The sequence below is a fragment of the Accipiter gentilis genome, unplaced genomic scaffold (assembly GCF_929443795.1).
Source record: "Accipiter gentilis unplaced genomic scaffold, bAccGen1.1, whole genome shotgun sequence".
Taxonomy (NCBI): Eukaryota; Metazoa; Chordata; class Aves; order Accipitriformes; family Accipitridae; genus Astur; species Astur gentilis.
Window position 1 is genome coordinate 1,117,635 of NW_026061101.1, and position 18,120 is coordinate 1,135,754.

At 57.2% G+C, this 18,120-nt stretch overlaps 1 protein-coding gene across 1 annotated transcript in view; it reads left to right on the forward strand.

The window, feature by feature from the left end:
* LOC126037420 (deleted in malignant brain tumors 1 protein-like) overlaps nucleotides 1-18,120 on the forward strand; it is a 127,533-nt gene that overhangs the window by 44,232 nt on the left and 65,181 nt on the right. The window lies entirely within an intron of this gene.

Here is an 18,120-nt window from a genome sequence, read left to right on the forward strand (position 1 = left end):
CCCATACCCACACACGTGCTCCAGCCATGTCCCTGCTTACACATGCGTGTGCCCATACCCACAGACATGCTCCAGCCATGTCTCCGCTTACACATGCGTGTGCCCATACCCACACACGTGCTCCAGCCATATCCCCGCTTACACACGCGTGTCCCCATACCCACACACGTGCTCCAGCCATGTCCCCGCATTACAGATGCGTGTCCCCATACACACACGTACTCCAGCCATGTCCCCGCATTACACACGCGTGTCCCCATACCCACACACTTGCTCCAGCCATGTCACTGCTTACACATGCGTGTGCCCATACCCATAGACATGCTCCAGCCATGTCCCCGCTTACACATGCGTGTGCCCATACCCACACACGTGCTCCAGCCATGTCCCTGCTTACACACGCATGTCCCCATACCCACACATGTGCTCCAGCCATGTCCCCGCTTACACACGCGTGTGCCCATACCCACACACGTGCTCCAGCCATGTCCCTGCACTACAAACGTGTGTTCCCATACCCACACGTGCTCCAGCCATGTCCCCGCATTACAGATGCGTGTCCCCCTACCCACACACGTGCTCCAGCCATTTTACTGCATTACACACACGTGTCCCCATACCCACACACGTGCTCCAGCCATGTCCCCGCTTACACATGCGTGTCCCCATACACACACACGTGCTCCAGCCATGTCCCTGCATTACACACGCATGTCCCCATACCCACACACGTGCTCCAGCCATGTCCCCGCTTACACATGCGTGTCCCCATACACACACACGTGCTCCAGCCATGTCCCCGCATTACACACGTGTGTCCCCATACCGACACATGTGCTCCAGCCATGTCCCCACTTACACACGCGTGTCCCCATACCCACACATGTGCTCCAGACATGTGCCCGCATTAAACATGCGTGTCCCCATACCCACACACGTGCTCCAGCCATGTCCCTGCATTACACATGCGTGTCTCCATGCACACACACGTGCTCCAGCCATGTCCCCGCATTACACACGTGTGTCCCCATACCCACACACGTGCTCCAGCCATTTCCCCGCTTACACACGCATGTCCCCATACCCACACACGTGCTCCAGCCATGTCCCCGCATTACACACACGTGTCCCCATACCCACACACGTGCTCCAGCCATGTCTCCTCTAACACACGCGTGTTGCTATACCCACACACGTGCTCCTGCCATGTCCACGCATTACACACACGTGTCCCTATACCCACACACGTGCTCCAGCCATGTCCCCGCTTACACACGCGTGTGCCCATGCCCACACACGTGCTCCAGCCATGTCCCCGCTTACACACACGTGTGCCCATACCCACACACGTGCTCCAGCCATGTCCCCGCTTACACACACGTGTCCCCATACTCACACACGTGCTCCAGCTATGTCCCCACATTACACACGTGTTTCCCCATGCACACACACATGCTCCAGCCATGTCCCTGCATTACACACGCATGTCCCCATACTCACACACGTGCTCCAGCTATGTCCCCGCATTACACACGTGTGTCCCCATACCGACACACGTCCTCCAGCCATGTCCCCGCTTACACACGCGTGTCCCCATACTCACACATGTGCTCCAGCCATGTCCCTGCTTACAGATGCGTGTCCCCATACACACACACGTGCTCCAGCCATGTCCCTGCATTACACACGTGTGTCCCCATACCGACACACGTGCTCCAGCCATGTCACCGCATTACACACGCGTGTCCCCATACCCACACATGTGCTCCAGCCATGTGCCCGCATTACACATGTGTGTGCCCATACCGACACACGTGCTCCAGCCATGTCCCCGCTTACACACATGTGTCCCCATACCCACACACGTGCTCCAGCCATATCCCCGCATTACACGCATGTCCCCATACCCACACACGTGCTCCAGCCATGTCCCCGCTTACACACGCGTGTCCCCATACCCACACATGTGCTCCACCCATTTCACTGCATTACACACATGTGTCCCCATACCCACACACGTGCTCCAGCCGTGTCCCCACATTACACACACGTGTCTCCATGCACACACATGCTCCAGCCATATCACCGCATTACACATGCGTGTCCCCATACCCACACACGTGCTCCAGCCATGTCCCTGCATTACACACACGTGTCCCCATACCCACACACGTGCTCCAGCCATGTCCCCGCATTACAGATGCGTGTCCCCATGCACACACACGTGCTCCAGCCATGTCCCCGCATTACACACGCGTGTCCCCATGCACACACACGTGCTCCAGCCATGTCCCTGCTTACACATGCGTGTGCCCATACCCACAGACATGCTCCAGCGATGTCCCCGCTTACACACGCATGTCCCCATACCCACACACGTGCTCCAGCCATGTCCCCGCTTACACACGCGTGTGCCCATACCCACACACGTGCTCCAGCCATGTGCCTGCATTACACACGTGTGTTCCCATACCCACACACGTGCTCCAGCCATGTCCCCGCATTACAGATGCGTGTCTCCATGCACACACACGTGCTCCAGCCATGTCCCCGCATTACACATGCGTGTCTCCATGCACACACACGTGCTCCAGCCATGTCCTTGCATTACACACACGTGTCCCCATACCCACAGACGTGCTCCAGCCATGTCCCCGCTTACACACGCGTGTCCCCATACCCACACACGTGCTCCAGCCATGTCCCCGCATTACAGATGCATGTCCCCATGCACACACACGTGCTCCAGCCATGTCCCCGCATTACACACGCGTGTCCCCATGCACACACACGTGCTCCAGCCATGTCCCTGCTTACACATGCGTGTGCCCATACCCACAGACATGCTCCAGCGATGTCCCCGCTTACACACGCATGTCCCCATACCCACACACGTGCTCCAGCCATGTCCCCGCTTACACACGCGTGTCCCCATACCCACACACGTGCTCCAGCCATGTGCCTGCATTTACACACGTGTGTTCCCATACCCACACACGTGCTCCAGCCATGTCCCCGCATTACACATGCGTGTCTCCATGCACACACACGTGCTCCAGCCATGTCCTTGCATTACACACACGTGTCCCCATACCCACAGACGTGCTCCAGCCATGTCCCCGCTTACACACGCGTGTCCCCATACCCACACACGTGCTCCAGCCATGTCCCTGCATTACACACGCGTGTCCCCATGCACACACACGTGCTCCAGCCATGTCCCCGCATTACACTCGCGTGTCCCCATACCCACACACGTGCTCCAGCCATGTCCCTGCTTACACATGCGTGTGCCCATACCCACAGACATGCTCCAGCGATGTCCCCGCTTACACACGCTTGTCCCCATACTCACAGACGTGCTCCAGCCATGTCCCCGCATTACACACGTGTGTCCCCATACCGACACACGTGCTCCAGCCATGTCCCCGCTTACACACGCGTCTGCCCATACACAGACACGTGCTCATGCATTTCCCCGCATTACACACGCGTGTCCCCCATTCACCCGCACGCGCTGCCCCTCCCACTCCCCCTCCCATCTCCGCGCATGCGCATACCCCTCCCCTTCGCGCCGATCTCCCCCTTTCCTCCCCGTCCTGCGCATGCGCCGCCTGACAGCCGCGCCCCTTCTGGCCTTGTCGCGCTTCGCGCATGCGCCCTCCTCCACTACTCTCCCCCTTCGCCCCGCCCCCGGAATTAGCGTTGCGGCGCAGCGCGCGAGCGCGGCCGGAAGCGGCTCTGAGAGGAGGCGGTGGGTTGCGGTACCGGAGGGGGCCCGGTGAGTCTGGTGAGGGGCTGCGGCTTATCGACGGACTGGAGAGGGTGGAACGGGTCTCCCCGTGTCGCCCCAAGCCGTGACATCCCCCACGAGGGGGTGGGTGGGTTGGGAGGATCCACCGCGATACTGGACCGGGGGCCCACGGTGGTTCCCGGTGGGACGGGGAGGCCTTGAGGGGCTTAGGGGGGAGGTTGGTGGTACCGGGTGGAGCGGGGGGGCGTTGGGGAATGGTTAGGGGTCCGCGGTGATAGCGGGGAGGGTTTGGTGGATACTGGGGGGGAGTGGGACGCGCTGGGGGGAGGGTGGTTGTGATGGGGTGGGGGAGGGGATGAGATTCGAGGGCCCGTGTTGATACTGGGAGGGGACTGGGGCATACTGGGGGAGTCTGGTTGTGATTGCAGGGGGGAGGGCAGTGAGATGAGGGGGTCTGGCTCATACTGGGAGGGACTGGGGCATACTGGGGGACTCTGGTTGTAATTGCAGGGGGAGGGCGGTGAGATGAGAGGGTCTGGTTGATACTGGGGGGGGGGGCTGGGACGTGCTGGGAGGGTGTGCTTGTAATGGGGGAAGGGAGCATGTGAGATGAGGGTCTGGTTGATACTGGCCAGGGACTGGGGCATATTGGGAGAGTGTGGTTGAAATAGCAGGGAGGAGGGCAGTGAGATGAGAGGATCTGGTTGATACTGGGGGGGACTGGGGCATGCTTGGAGGGTGTGGTTATAATGATGTTGGAGCCCAGAGAGATGAGGGGGTCTGATACTGGAGGGGATTGGGGTGTGCTGGTGTGGTCAGGTTGCAGTGAGGTGGAGGAGGGCAGTGAGATGAGAGGGTCTGATACTGGGGGGAACTGGAGCGTGCTGGGAGGGTGTGGTTGTAATGGGGTGGGGGAAGGCAGTGAGATGAGAAGGTCTGTTTGATACTGGGGAGGGACCAGGGCATACTGGGGCGCTCTGCTTTTAATGGGTTTTGGGAGGGGGATGTGATGGGAGTGTCTGGGTGATACCAGGGTAGACTGGGACATACTGGGAGGGCTTGTCGTGTTCTTGAGGGTGGGGGGATATCAGGATATGCAGGGAGGATCCTTGTTGATACTGGGGGAAAACTGGGCCATGCTGGGAGTATCTGGGGTGTTCTGGGGAGTGGAAAAGGGGTGAGGGGCTGGGCTGCGGGGGAGTTCCTGGCCATCCCACGGACACTGGGGATTCTGGGCAAGCAGGGGGGTGTCACTGATGCTATGGGGGGTGAAAAAAAATCATGTATTTTTGGCCTGGCAGCTCCTACGCGGCTGCGGTTGGAGCCTTTTTCTCTGCTGTGAATTCCTCTATCTCTGCCTCTTTGCTCCCACACAGGCCCCATCCTTCATTCCACTGAAATTATTCTTTTTCCCTTCCCAATGTATTTTCTTGCTCTTGTTTAGAGCCCAGGGGGCAGCAATTCCTTCGTGGCTACGCTTGATACCCCCAGCTCTTGCTCCGTGGGTAGGACTGGTCACCCCGAGCAGTCCCATGACTCTCTCCAAAATGGCAACTCGCCGTCACCCTGTCTTCACCAAAGCTATTTTCACCTGGGTTCGGCTCAGCCGCAGCACTGCCTGCCCAGGGAGTACCTCTCCTGCTGTGTGTTAGGAGCATGTAAGGTTTTTTGGGACCCTTGTGGTTGCTTGTCTTGGGCTGAACCCACCAAATCTTCTCTGCTTTGGCACATAGAAGCTCCACTGTGGCAGATGCTTGCTGGTTTTTCCCCCAAGTATGTCACCTTGCCACCCTTGTGATTCTCTCGCTTTGCCCCTTGCTGTTCCTCTGGCTCATGAGGTCCACAGGTGCTGCCTGTACACTTTAATCCCTTCCGCAAGGGCAGACTCCTCCGAAACCCCTCAGTTTAAACCAGCCAGCGGTAGTGGATCCTTCCTGGCCCCCAGTAAGTCCAGCATCTCATTCCGTTTCTCTCCTGATTAACATTCCCCTACTGTGGTGGGCCTCAAGGGGCTCCCACATAGCTGTACTCAGTGCTGCAGCAACTAGGGAAACCCTAAAACCTCTCAGTGTGACTTTGCCATAGTTGTCCCATGGTGCAAGAAAACACTTAATTTATTATCCTGCCTGAATTCATAGTGGCAAGTCAGCCAGGGTGTGCTGGATGTCTGGGTGGCAGCAGAGGCAGCCCTAATATCTGGCTTTTTCGGAGCTGGGGGTAGCATGTTTCCAATGAAAGGCCGGGCATGGGACTCTTCACCACCGTCATGGTTTAACCCCAGCCAGCAACTAAGCACCACACTGCTGCTCTATCACTCCTCCTCAACTGGACAGGGGAGAGAAGAATATAACAACAGGCTCGTGGGTCGAGATAAGGACAGGGAGAGATCACTCACCAATTACCGTCACGGGCAAAACAGACCTGACTTGGGGAAAATTAACTTAATTTATTGCCAATCAGACCAGAGTAGAGTAATGAGAAATAAAACCAAATCTTAAAACACCTTCCCCCCACCCCTCCTTTCTTCCTGGGCACAGCTTTACTCCCGAATTCTCTACCTACCTTCCCCCCGCTGCAGCGCAGGGGGACGGGGAATGGGGGTTACGGTCAGTTCATCACACCTTGTCTCTGCTGCTCCTTCCTCCTCAGGGGGAAGACTCCTCACTCTTCCCCTACTCCAGTGCAGGGTTCCTCCCATGGGAGACAGTTCTCCATGAACTTCTCCAGCATGGGTCCTTTCCATGGGCTGCAGTCCTTCAGGAGCACACTGCTCCAGCGTGGGTCCCCCACGGGGTCACAAGTCCTGCCAGAAAACCTGCTCCGTGGGCTCCTCTCTCCACAGATCCACAGGTCCTGCCAGGAGCCTGCTCAAGTGGAGGCTTCTTGTGGGGTCACAGCCTCCTTCAGGCATCCCCCTGCTCCGGTGTGGGGTCTGCCACAGGCTGCAGGTGAATATCTGCTCCACTGTGGACTTCCCTGGGCTGCAGGGGGACAGCCTGCCTCACCATGGTCTTCCCCACAGGGTGCAGGGGAATCTCTGCTCTGGCACCTGGAGCACCTCCTCCCTTCCTTCTTCACTGACCTTGGTGTCTGCAGGGTTGTTTCTCTTACATGTTCTCACTCCTCTCTCCAGCTGCAGCCTCTGTTGTACAGCAACTTTTTTTTTTCCTTCTTAAATTTGTTATTCTAGAGGCACTATCACCGTCGCTGATGGCCTTGGCCTTGGCCAGCAGCGGGTCCGTCTCAGAGCCAGCTGGCATTGGCTGTGCCGGGAAGCTTCTAGCAGCTTCTCACAGAAGTCACCCCTGTAGCCCCCCCGCCCCACTACCATAACCTTGCCATGCAAACCCAATACAACCATTTGCTCATGCAAGTCTCCCCCTCTGTGTCAATGTCCCGCTCCCAGCCTACTCTGTACTGTCCTTTTCGGCCCATGCAGGTGACCCCTTTTTTAATACCTGCATTTGAGAGCAGGGTGACCTGAGATAGCAGGTTTCGTTCTCCCTTCTGCTTGGGGAGAGCTTTCTGATCCCCCCCCACCCAGTGTCACCCTGATGTCTCAACTCAAAGGGAAGGGCGGGCTCTGCAGCCTCCGGGTGAGAGTCCTGGCCAAGAAATGGTCTAAATCCATCCCAGAAAGGTGAGCGTGACCCAGGAGAGGGTAACTGTGAGCCTTCATCTCTGCTTCCAGCGTTATGCATGCGGTAAATACTCAGGGCTAGGCTGTTTAAACAACAATGGGAGCGTCTCATGAGTGCCTGCCTCAGCAGGGGACAAAAAGTGGTCATCTCCGTTCATCTAAATGAGGATTTCTGCTGGTTTGGTGTTTTTATTGGCTTTCTCTACTTCTGGCCTTCTCATTTATTCAACCTGCTGTCCCCTTCACCCTTTTCTGTTTGTAATATATTCAACTGTCACCTTCATCTCCTCCCTTTTCGATATCAGATTCCTCAGTTTTGCTTTATCAGGATGTCCCATCCCAGTGCTCCTGCATTATTACCCTTTGGGCTGATGTTACTTGCTCTGTGCCAGCGAGACCAAATCACATCTGGAAACCTTCTCGCTTTGGCTGTGAATTCTCTTCTCTGCACCATGAGACCTGGCCAGGGGTGGGAGGTGCAGGTGAGGAGCAGGGTTTCTTGGAGCACTTTTTACTCGTTATGCTTTAATGGGCTCAAAATGGTTATAAATAGTGTTTAGCTTATTCACTCATAGCTCACCCCCTTGCCTTCCCTTGCAGTTGCCTGGTTGAAGCTGCATCCCCAGCTATGGCAGGCTCCCACTGATAATGGTGTGCTGGGGGGGTTTGGAAAATCCCTTGGAAGGACCCCATCACATCACTGGCTGTCCGTAATCCTGCGGGCTCCCATCTGTTCATAGCAGCCACCGAGTTTTACCAAATTACACCCCACATTGCAGATGCCAGCGTGGGCCAGTGGCCTCAGGCAGACTCGGCGGTGTCGTGGTTTAACCTCAGCCAGCAACTAAGCACCACGCAGCCGCTTGCTCACTTCCCGCCCACCCAGTGGGATGGGGGAGAGAATCAGGGGAAAAAAAGTCATACTTGTGGGTTGAGATAAGAAGAGTTTAATAGAACATAAAGGAAGAAACTAACAATGATAGTAGTAACAATACTAAAATGACAATTATAATACTAAAAGGATTGGAATATACAGAACAAGTGATGCACAATGCAATTGCTCACCACTTGCTGACCGATGCCTAGTTAGTTCCCAAGCAGCAATCCTCCCCCTGAGGCCAACTTCCCCCAGTTTATATACTGGACATGACGTCTCATGGTATGGAATATCCCTTTGGCCAGTTTGGCTTAGCTGTCCTGGCTGTGTCACTTCCCAACTTCTTGTGCCCCTCCAGCCTTCTTGCTGGCCGGGCATGAGAAGCTGAAAAATCCTTGACTCAGTCTAAACGCTCCTTGGCAACAACTGAAAACATCAGTGTTCTCAACATTCTTCTCGTACTGAACCCAAAACATAGCACTGTGCCAGCTACTAGGAAGAAAATTCACTCTGTCCCAGCCAAAACCAGGACAGGCAGGGTCTTTGTGCCCAGAGTTTATCGGTTCTTGGGGGTCTGACCGCACCAGCAGGTCTCCAGCACTTACCAGTCTTTGGAAGGCTTTGGCATGCTGTCTTCCCAGCCTGTACCTTTCCTCTCTTCTGCCTTTTTTTTTCTGGCAGCCGTTTCCCTGCTCACATGCACGGCAGTCCCTTCTTAGGCACCTTTAGGGCAGTTTTACGTCTGGCTTTGTGGCAGCTTCCTCACCGTGTTGGTGTCGTGTCCATGGGAGCACTCTCCTTTGTGCAACATGGTGCTTGGAGGCCCTTAAAATATCTGCTGCTCCTTATGTCCCCTCCACCCTGCTGCCTCTCACCAGCATGTCTGTGGACATGGAAGGCAAGACTGAACTACCTGAATTTAGCTGTTTGTGATGAAGACCTCCTTGTTTTAGCTGGTTGCTCTTGTCTGTGCATTGGCTCTCATGGGGTGTGATTTCACGCAGGGTTTTGAGAGACAGATTGTGCTTCTTACTGTCCCTTGGCTAAACCAATCCATGCGTGGTGTCCCAAATGGGGAATGCAAATCCAGCCCAGGGGATCCCCACGGTGGATATCAGAGCCTGATGTCTCTTGTCGAGCTGTGCAACCAGTGCACGGGCTCCAGAGGTATCAGTGGGCTTGGATGGAGCTTGGAAAAACACTGGCCTAAAAGAGGAGCATTTGTTGAGAAGGTGATGTGAAAAACCACCCCGATATGCTCTGGAGCTGAGTTGTGGTATTGAATCCCCAGGAGCTGGGGGCTGAATCCCTCTGTGCATCCACTGCCTGTGCACAAGGCAGGGCTGACAGCTCCTTGTCCCAGACAAGGGGAGACCAAGCACCCTCCGAGGAGCTTTTCAAAGCCCTGCCTGGAAGCTGCCGGCCAGCCAGTATGGCCCTTGATGGTTGCAGACACAGTCGAGGTTGGTCCCTCAGCTGTTGCTCTGACCAGGTAATTATGAGCAGGCCCTGTGAGGAAGTGAATCGCTCACTGCTATGAATAGCAGCTGCTTGTGGGTGCTAGTAACAGGCTTATGGGTAAAAAGGCTTTTAAGTGTTGATCAGGGCCGTTTCTCTGGTGCTAGGTCTGCCTGTCACCTTGATCCCCCAAAGGGGAAAGGGATCGGTGACGCCAGGTTTTACAAACTATCTGTAGTGTCTGTCTTTATGCCTCCTTCTCTTCCTCCCTAGAGTCTCCCTCCTTTCCTATGTCTCTGTATCTTTCTGTGATCTCTCTGTGTGCTGCTGCCACCCATGTCTTCATCTTCATGCCTCTTCTTTTACCGTCTTGCTCCAGCCTGTTGCTCTTCTCACACTCTCTCCTTTCTCATTTTTGCAGGGGCTGCCATGGAAGGTCAGCTGGGTCCGCCAGCCTGCGAGCCCCCCTTTTCCCAGAGGCTCTCCCCACTTTCCGAAGGAGGTGGGCCTGAAGGTGAAGAAGAGCAGGAGGAGGCTCAGGAGGAGGACACAGCCGGGACACAACCGAGAGAAGAGCCGGGAGAAGGCTCCCCAGAGCGGCTAGGACAAGCTTCTCCACGCCGCTTAGGACGGTGCTGCCGTGGGCAGGGCTCTCTCGCCCCTCGGGGTGCAGGCAGGCCCTGCCAGAACACTGATGAGGATGAGGGAGCTTCCCCATGCCACCAGGTGCCAGGTGAGCTACGGCCATGCCGGCGGAAGCACCGGCTGTGCCTGAAGCCCGAGACAAGCCGGGCCCCCACATCCCCAGGACGAGGGGAGAGCGCTGAAGAGCCGGGACCCTCCCGGGAGAAGAGGCTGCGGTTGATCTGGGGCCGGACAGGTGACTTCAGACAGAGGGCGATGGAGAATGGGCTGGAGGAGGTGCCGCGGAGCAGCGAGGAAGAGGAGGAGGAGAGAGGGTCTCGGTCCTGCTCCCCTGAGCTGCCCCTTTCCGGTGATGCCCGTCCCAAGCCAGACTTTGTGCAACTGATTGACGAGCATGGCATCTACTCCACCGCCAAGCTGGTGCTGGGGAGCACGGTGGGTGAGCTGGAGGAGGCAGCAGCAGTGGGGCTGCCGGCCCATCCAAAACGGGGAGCAAGTGGCATCAGTGAGCTGGAGATCCGCGAGGTGATCGTGGACGAGAAACCCTTCCAGTGTGGGGTCTGCGAGAAGGCTTTCAAGCGGGCCTGGGAGCTCTTCAGCCACGAGGTGGTACACAACGAGGAGCGTCCCTTCCGCTGTGACCTCTGCCAGGCCTCCTTCAAGCGCCACTCGGACTTCAAAAGCCACCGGCTGGTCCATACAGAGGAACGACCCTTCCGCTGTGAGCTCTGCGGGAAGCGCTTCAAGCGTTCCTCCAACCTCCAAGAGCACCGGCGCATCCACAGCGGTGAGCGTCCCTTCCGCTGCCCCCGCTGCGCCAAGAGCTTCAAGACCCCCTACGAGCTGCAGCGTCACGCGCTTACCCACTGCGCCGAGAAGCCCTTCAAGTGCGCTGACTGCGGGAAGGACTTCCCCACCTCCAACGCCCTCCTCCTCCACCAGCGCCAGCACTGCGATGACAAACCCCACGTCTGCGGGGTCTGCGGTAAGAAGTTCACCTACGGGCACAGTCTCAAGGTGCACGAGCGGGTGCACACGGGTGACCGCCCCTTCGTCTGCCCGCTCTGCGGCAAGGGCTTCAAGCAATCCAACGCCCTCTCCTCCCACGAGCGAGTGCACACCGGCGAGCGTCCCTTCGTTTGCAAAACCTGCGGGAAGGCCTTCAAGCAGTCATCATACCTGGTGATCCACGAGCGGGCACACACAGGGGAACGTCCTTACAAGTGCGAGGTGTGCGGGAAGGCCTTTGCCCGGCCCTCCTTGCTCCTCCAGCACCACCGTGTGCACAGCCAGGAGCGGCCCTACAAGTGTAGCTTCTGCCACAAGTTCTTCAAGGACCTGGCCTACCTGGCCGTGCATGAGAAGGTGCACACGGGTGAGACCCCCTACAAGTGCAGTGTTTGCGACAAGGGCTTTGCTCATCCCTCCAACCTGCTGCAGCACCAGCGCGTTCACCGTGACGGCTGAGCCCCGGCGCGGCAAGCGCAGCCACGGTGTCGTCAGGCCACAGTGGCCGTAAGCACGCCGCCACCGACAGCAGATGAGCCCCAGGCTGGGGGACCCTGTACGTGCGCCTGAGGGCCGGCGTGGACCCCCAAAAAGCTGCGGCACTTCTCCTGAGCCCTAGCTTTTTGCCGAACCTGGACTCACGCCGTGCTTTCCTCTTCCCTCCGAGGGATCCCAGCAGGACCCTCCCCAAGCCCGTGGGCCAGGATGGCTGCAAGCTCCTGGTGGGCATGCTGTGGCTCATGGCACACCACCAGTGGGCAGGAAGGAGCCCTCTTCTTTGCCCTTGTGTGGGGAGGAGGGTTGAGACCCCCTCTAAGTCATCCCAAGATCCCCCTCCCCAGTCATCCCAGTGAGCATGGCTCAGCCTGGGCTGGGGGCTCCCAGGGAGTTGGGGCACACTGTTGCCTGCAGTAGGGGACAGACTTGCCTGCCTTTTTGGGAGGGAGATACGACAACGGTACGGGTAGCGGAAAGGATCACGGGGAAGAGCGAGGAGCAGGCACCTCCCTTTCCCCCAAAGCCTTTTTGGGTTCAAGTGTCCCGTCCATATCTCATGCTGCTGCTAATGACCCAGTTAATCACCTCCTTTTTTTCTGCCCCAGGGTGCTGGCGGGGCTGGTAGGGAGCAGAAGAATGGGGGGGACATGCTGCTGCCGTCTATTTTGGGAGCCTCAGCAAGTTACACCTGGCTCTGTAAGTTCTTCAACCACTCCTGGGACTTTCCAGGCAGGAATCTGGATGGGGTATGGGCAAGCGAGACATGACCAGCTCCCTGCATCATCATCCTCTTCCTCCTCTCTCACTTCCCAGAACTACCCCTGCGCTGCTGCTGGAGCCTGGATTTGTGTCCCCTTGGCTGATGGCTGCCAAGCAGAGGGTGGCACATGGACCTTTGCTCACGAGGGTGAGACAGGAGCCCTGTCCTCACCTGCGCTGATGCCCTCGGACTCCTGGATATCCCAGGTCCCACCCTGTCCCCCCTTTTCATACGGTCCCTGTAGCGCTGGGAACGGGGGTGGGGGGGTGGGATGTGTGCGTTCCTTGATGCTCTGCACACTAATTACAGGATGGTTATTTAATGATGGCTCTGTCTCATCACCTCCTTCAGCTTGTGGCTGTGTCTAGCTGGGTCTTGACACGAGCTTTTGGTGGTGGTAAAGTCCTTGGTGGTCTTACCTCCTTCCCACCCAGTACCTTCTCCCAGTGCCCTTCAGCCATGCGTGGGAAGTCACCTGGCATGTGTTGCCAGCAGATGTGGTAAGGAGAGACCTGCAAAATCGCAGGTGTGGGGTGGATCCCACTTGGCGCTGCTGAGCCTGCACTCCACAGATGCGTGCAAGATGGGCCAGCAAGCCATCTTTGGGATTTGGGCTGGTGGATCCCCCTGCAAGGGTGGTTGTGGGCCTCCTGGTCATGTTGGTCTCCCCTGCCCCCCAGCTTCCCAACTTCCCCCCATTTCAGCTTTTGAGACAGCACTGGGGCAGCTCTGGCCTCTTCATAAGGCTGTTCCAGGCTGCAGGTTGTGAGGTTGTGATTTGATTTCGGGGTTGAGCCTGTCCCTGAACATCCTCTGTAGCCCAGCTGGTGGTGGACACATCTCAGCAGGTTCCCATCCTGGGATCTGCTTTGTCCACATGTCGCTGTGGTGGTGGGCAGGGGCTGTCCAAGCAATTGATGGAGATCTGGGGTTACATTCAACTGCTGAGACAATCAGAGATGATCTGGTGTATGCAGTTGACCTTCAGCTCATCTTCCAGGAGAGCCTACATCTCTTATAGTCCCAATATCCTATATGTCAGCACTGCTGTGAGTGTCTGGGGTGACTGAGGGCATCTCAGGTGGCACTAAGTAGGTAGTAGCTAGACTCTGTGTGCTCTCGTGGTTGGACAAGCTCTAGCCTTTGATGGGCATCCTGCCCTGTGGGATCTGCAGCCTTTGGGATCCTGGAGGCCAAAGGGAGGTTTACCTTCCTGATCTGCTGCATTTCAGATGTGGGGAGAGGACCATCTCTGGTGGTTCAAGCCTCAGAGTGGCTGCTCCCAGAGATGCCTGTCTTGGAATTGAGGCTTTTTTCATGTGCTGGGATCATGTGTTGTGTGATCACCAAGCAATGGTGGTCACCAAGCAATGGATAAGATAACCAAATTATGGCCTTATGGCCAACACCAGCTTGGTAGTTGGCAAGGAAAGGGATATCTCATTGCTGGAGGAAATTATTTCAGGTTTTGTGCTGCTTGGCTGTCCTGCAGACCCTCTGCTCCCCTCTCAGCTGGGGCCTGCGGGGGTGTGATCTCATGCTGGCACTGCCCAGCTTTTCCAATCCATCTTGAGATGTTTGCTCCAGCACCTGGTGAGCTCCTGGAGTTTTTCAGGTGGGATTTAGGAGACAGCTTCATGTGGGTTAAGGAGCACGGGGGTTCGTGTGGAGGTCTTTCAATTTATTTCTGAACGTGATGGGCCCCAAGCAGCCCTGACTCTGATTTTGCTTCTAATTTGGGGACAGTGCTCTCCAGCCCCTCTGAAGCGTCACAGGAAAAAGGAGAAGCATGGCGAAACATGGAAAAACCTTTGGTTCTGTGCCTTTTCCAGTTTGGGGATGTCATGTTTGGGGAAGCTGGAGAGAGGACCGAGCACAATGCACCCACATTTACTTCAGTCTCTGGCAAGGAAGGCATCGGTTGCCTTGGTAGATACCATCTCCTGCTGTTGGGACCTCTGCTTATTGGGCCTCCTGGCCTCCCTCCCATCATCCCAGGTCCTTTGGGGGCACAGCCCTCAGTTTGCGAGCCTGACAGACCCTGAGGTGAGGCTGAAAGTGGGGTCCTGCTGCACTGGGATGGTTTTAGGCATGGGGTGCCAGGCAAGAGCATGTCTTGTGCCCCCATGAACCTCAGCAGGGAGGTTCCCCACGGTTGGGTCCCCAAGGGATGGTGGCAGGCTGGGGGCACAGGGCAAGGAAAATGGGGCTCTGTGGCTATCCCAAAATGCATCCAGGGAGGATGGCTGAGTATTCAGGGTTGTGGGGTAATGCACTTCGCAGTTCTGGCACCTGGCATGGTCAACAAAAGGGGGGAGTTGCCTCCATCCAAGGTCTGGGGGAAGCTGTGGCAGAGAAGCACAAAAGCAGCTCATGTTCCACCCCCCCAGCACTCATGCCCATCACACCTAGAGGGTTGGGGACCCCCTTTTAATTCGTTTGCACCCCTCCTTCTGCTCCCCTGCTCTTTTAGCTCAGCCTTGCACTGGCTGCCAGGTTCATTGGGCTCCTCCTGAGCCACGGGGGCTGCTCAGAGGGTGTGAAGGTGGGTTAAATAAACATCACCACACTGGGCAACACCTCCCCCCCCCCCCCCCCCTTGGTCAGCTATTTCAGGGCTCCTGATATAAGTCATTTGTACTGGCTGCTTTTGAGATGTCCTGCCCATCAGCTGCTGCTTTGCAGTCTTCAGGAAGGCAGATTAGGGAAAAGGACGGAGGCGGGAGCCTAGTGTGACCCCCGGGGGACGAGCTTGGGGGGGGCTGGCATCATGGGGCAGTGTCTTCTGTCATGAGCTGCGTTGTCTCAGTGTCAGGGTCCTCGGAGGCTTCTGCCTTGGTGGGGAGGTAGATGGCCCCCATGGGCTGGAAGGACATTGCCGAAGTGCTCTGGTCCCTAGGGTGCTGACGGGCTGTGAGATGGAGGGGACACCGGGCTGTCACCATGGTCTAGCAGACGCTGAGCTGATCCCCATCTCCCTGTCCCCCTGGATTCTGGGGTGGCCGGAGTGGGGATCTTGAGTTTGAGGGGAACACATAGGGATGGGACCGTCACCTCCAGCCTTGGCTGCTGTCGTGCACCTCCTCTTCAGGTTGAGCCACAGCAGGACCCCGCTCAGCAGCATCATCAGGGCCAGCAGTGCTATCAGCACCGAGCAGGATTGTGAAGCACCTGGGGTTGGGAGAACAGACTTGGGATCCCATTTCCAGCCAAGACCAGTAACAGCATGCAAGAAAACCTAACACTGAACACAGCCTGACCTCCCCCAGCAGCTCAGCTGGTGGTAGAGATGGGCTTTCCTTAATTAGTCTTCACATTAAGACCCATTTCCCTGTGTGGACGATGGGATGGAAGGGTCAAAGCGACCTTCCATGTTCCTGCTGCTGTTACAACCTCCATCAGTTCTCTGGTGCCTTGTCCCATTTAGGATTTGGGGTGCTACATCTCACACAGGCCTTTTTCTGACCCTCCTCCATCCTTCAGAGTTGTCCCAGCTCTACCACAACCTATCTGAGAAACAAGGGCTGGTCCTGGGTTTGGGGTGGGGGGGAGTAAGGAAATTTGGGCTCTAAGAAGAAATGGGAGGGGTGAGTGTGTTTTGGACTCAGGAAAGCATCTCCGATGCTCCCAAGGGTGACAGAAAATGAGGTGCATCCCCCAGGAAAGGCCCTCAAGAGCTTTTGGGAATGAACATGTGCCACCTTTGCACTTTCTTCTCTCCTTGGGACCTTCTCCCCCCACCCAGCACAGACACCACAGAGCATCCCGGTGCTCACCCTTTGGCTTTATGCACACCACGCCAGCTGCCGAGCCCTCCCTGCACGGCCCCACCCCTGTCTCTCTCTGCTGGCACTCCAGGAGCAGCGACTCAGTGCCCCGGCAGCTCAGCCCCTCCAGCAAGCCGTGGCCGTCCCCCCAGCCTTGCCGGGCTCCGACAGGCACCGACAAGGCTGGCCCGCAGCCCAGCTGCCTGCAGACCACCCCGGCTTCCAGCAGGCTCCAGCCAATGCTGCACACCCCATGCCAGGTAGCGTTGTAAAGCACCTCCACCTGTCCCGCGCAGGGACCGGAGCCATCCTGCAGCCGTACCTGCAAGGGGTTTGTGCCTGCAAGAGGATGCAAAGGGGGTGAGACGGCCCCTCCAGCCCCGCAGGCAGATGGGAGAGGGGCATACAAGGCACACACGCATGCAGGGATGGGCGTGCATGCCATGATGTGTCTCATACCTGCTGCACCATTCCCCCCCACCCTCCCAGCTCCTGACGTCCCACCAGTGTTGCCAGCTTCCCAATCCCAGATAAAACCCTTTTTTGGGGGGCATCTGAGCATCCCCTCCTTCCCGGGGACCACCTGAGCACACGACTCCTGCGTCTTCATCATGATTGCAGTTATGGAGTCCCCAGTTGCTAAGGCCACACTGGGAGAGGGTGGTCTCCATGCCAGTGCACTCCACGTTGTCCAGCCAGATGGGGTCCAACCCATGCCCGAAGTGAGCTTGGTCTGGGACTGACACGGCTGTCCCGCAGCCCAGCTGCCGGCAGATCACCTTGGCATCCTTCAAATCCCAGCTGTCGTCACAGATGGTCCCCCACTGGTGTTCATGAAACACCTCGACTCTTCCAGCGCAGCGGTTTGGGCCGTTGGCCAAGCGGACTTGCACCTCTGTGAAGTTGGCATCTGCCAGGAGAAATCTGGTTAGGAAGGGAGAACAGGGCACCCATCACCTCACAAAAAAAAAAAAATAAAAATCCCTAAACCAGAAGCCAGAGTGCAAATACAGAGTCATTATGGTCCACCCCAGCAAGGGATGCAATCACACCTCCCCCCCCCCCCAACCCTTCCAGGGGAGCATGGCTGTAGTTATGGACTTCAGTTGCACCTTCATATCCTAAAATGGTGATGTCTCCTCCATGCAAGCATGTGGACCAGACAATGGAGACCAGGCTGGGAATTTAGGGTTGGGTGGTCCCCTCAAGACAGGGCTTGGCTCTCTTAGTGCCGTGGGGAGGGGGGGGGAGTGCGAAAGTTTCAATGAGATGTTGGTTATGAATGGGGTGGGAACCTGTTGCTGGGTTGGGGGCAAGCCTAGCCAAAAAGACGCTACGACCCTTTGCCAGCTCCTCTCCCCCAAAAACATGCCTTCCCAGGGCTAGCATCATCCCAGAGGCAGCCAGATGCAGGATAGACCCTCCTCTGTGTGTATGTGTGTGTCCCCAGATGCCCTGTGTCACAGGATGGGACCTACCTGAGCACACCACGCCAGCATCTTCTCCGTGGTGGCAGTTACTTTGCCCCCAAGGACGGGCTCGGCACTGAGCGAGGGCATCCTCGCTCCCGGTGCAGGTCACATCATCCAGCCAGATGCGCCCCGTCCCCTGCCCGAAGCGAGCTCGACCGGGGGCTGCCTCAGCTGTGCCGCAGCCCACCTGCCTGCACACCACCGCTGCGTTGTTCAGGTTCCAGCTGTCATCGCAGACCGT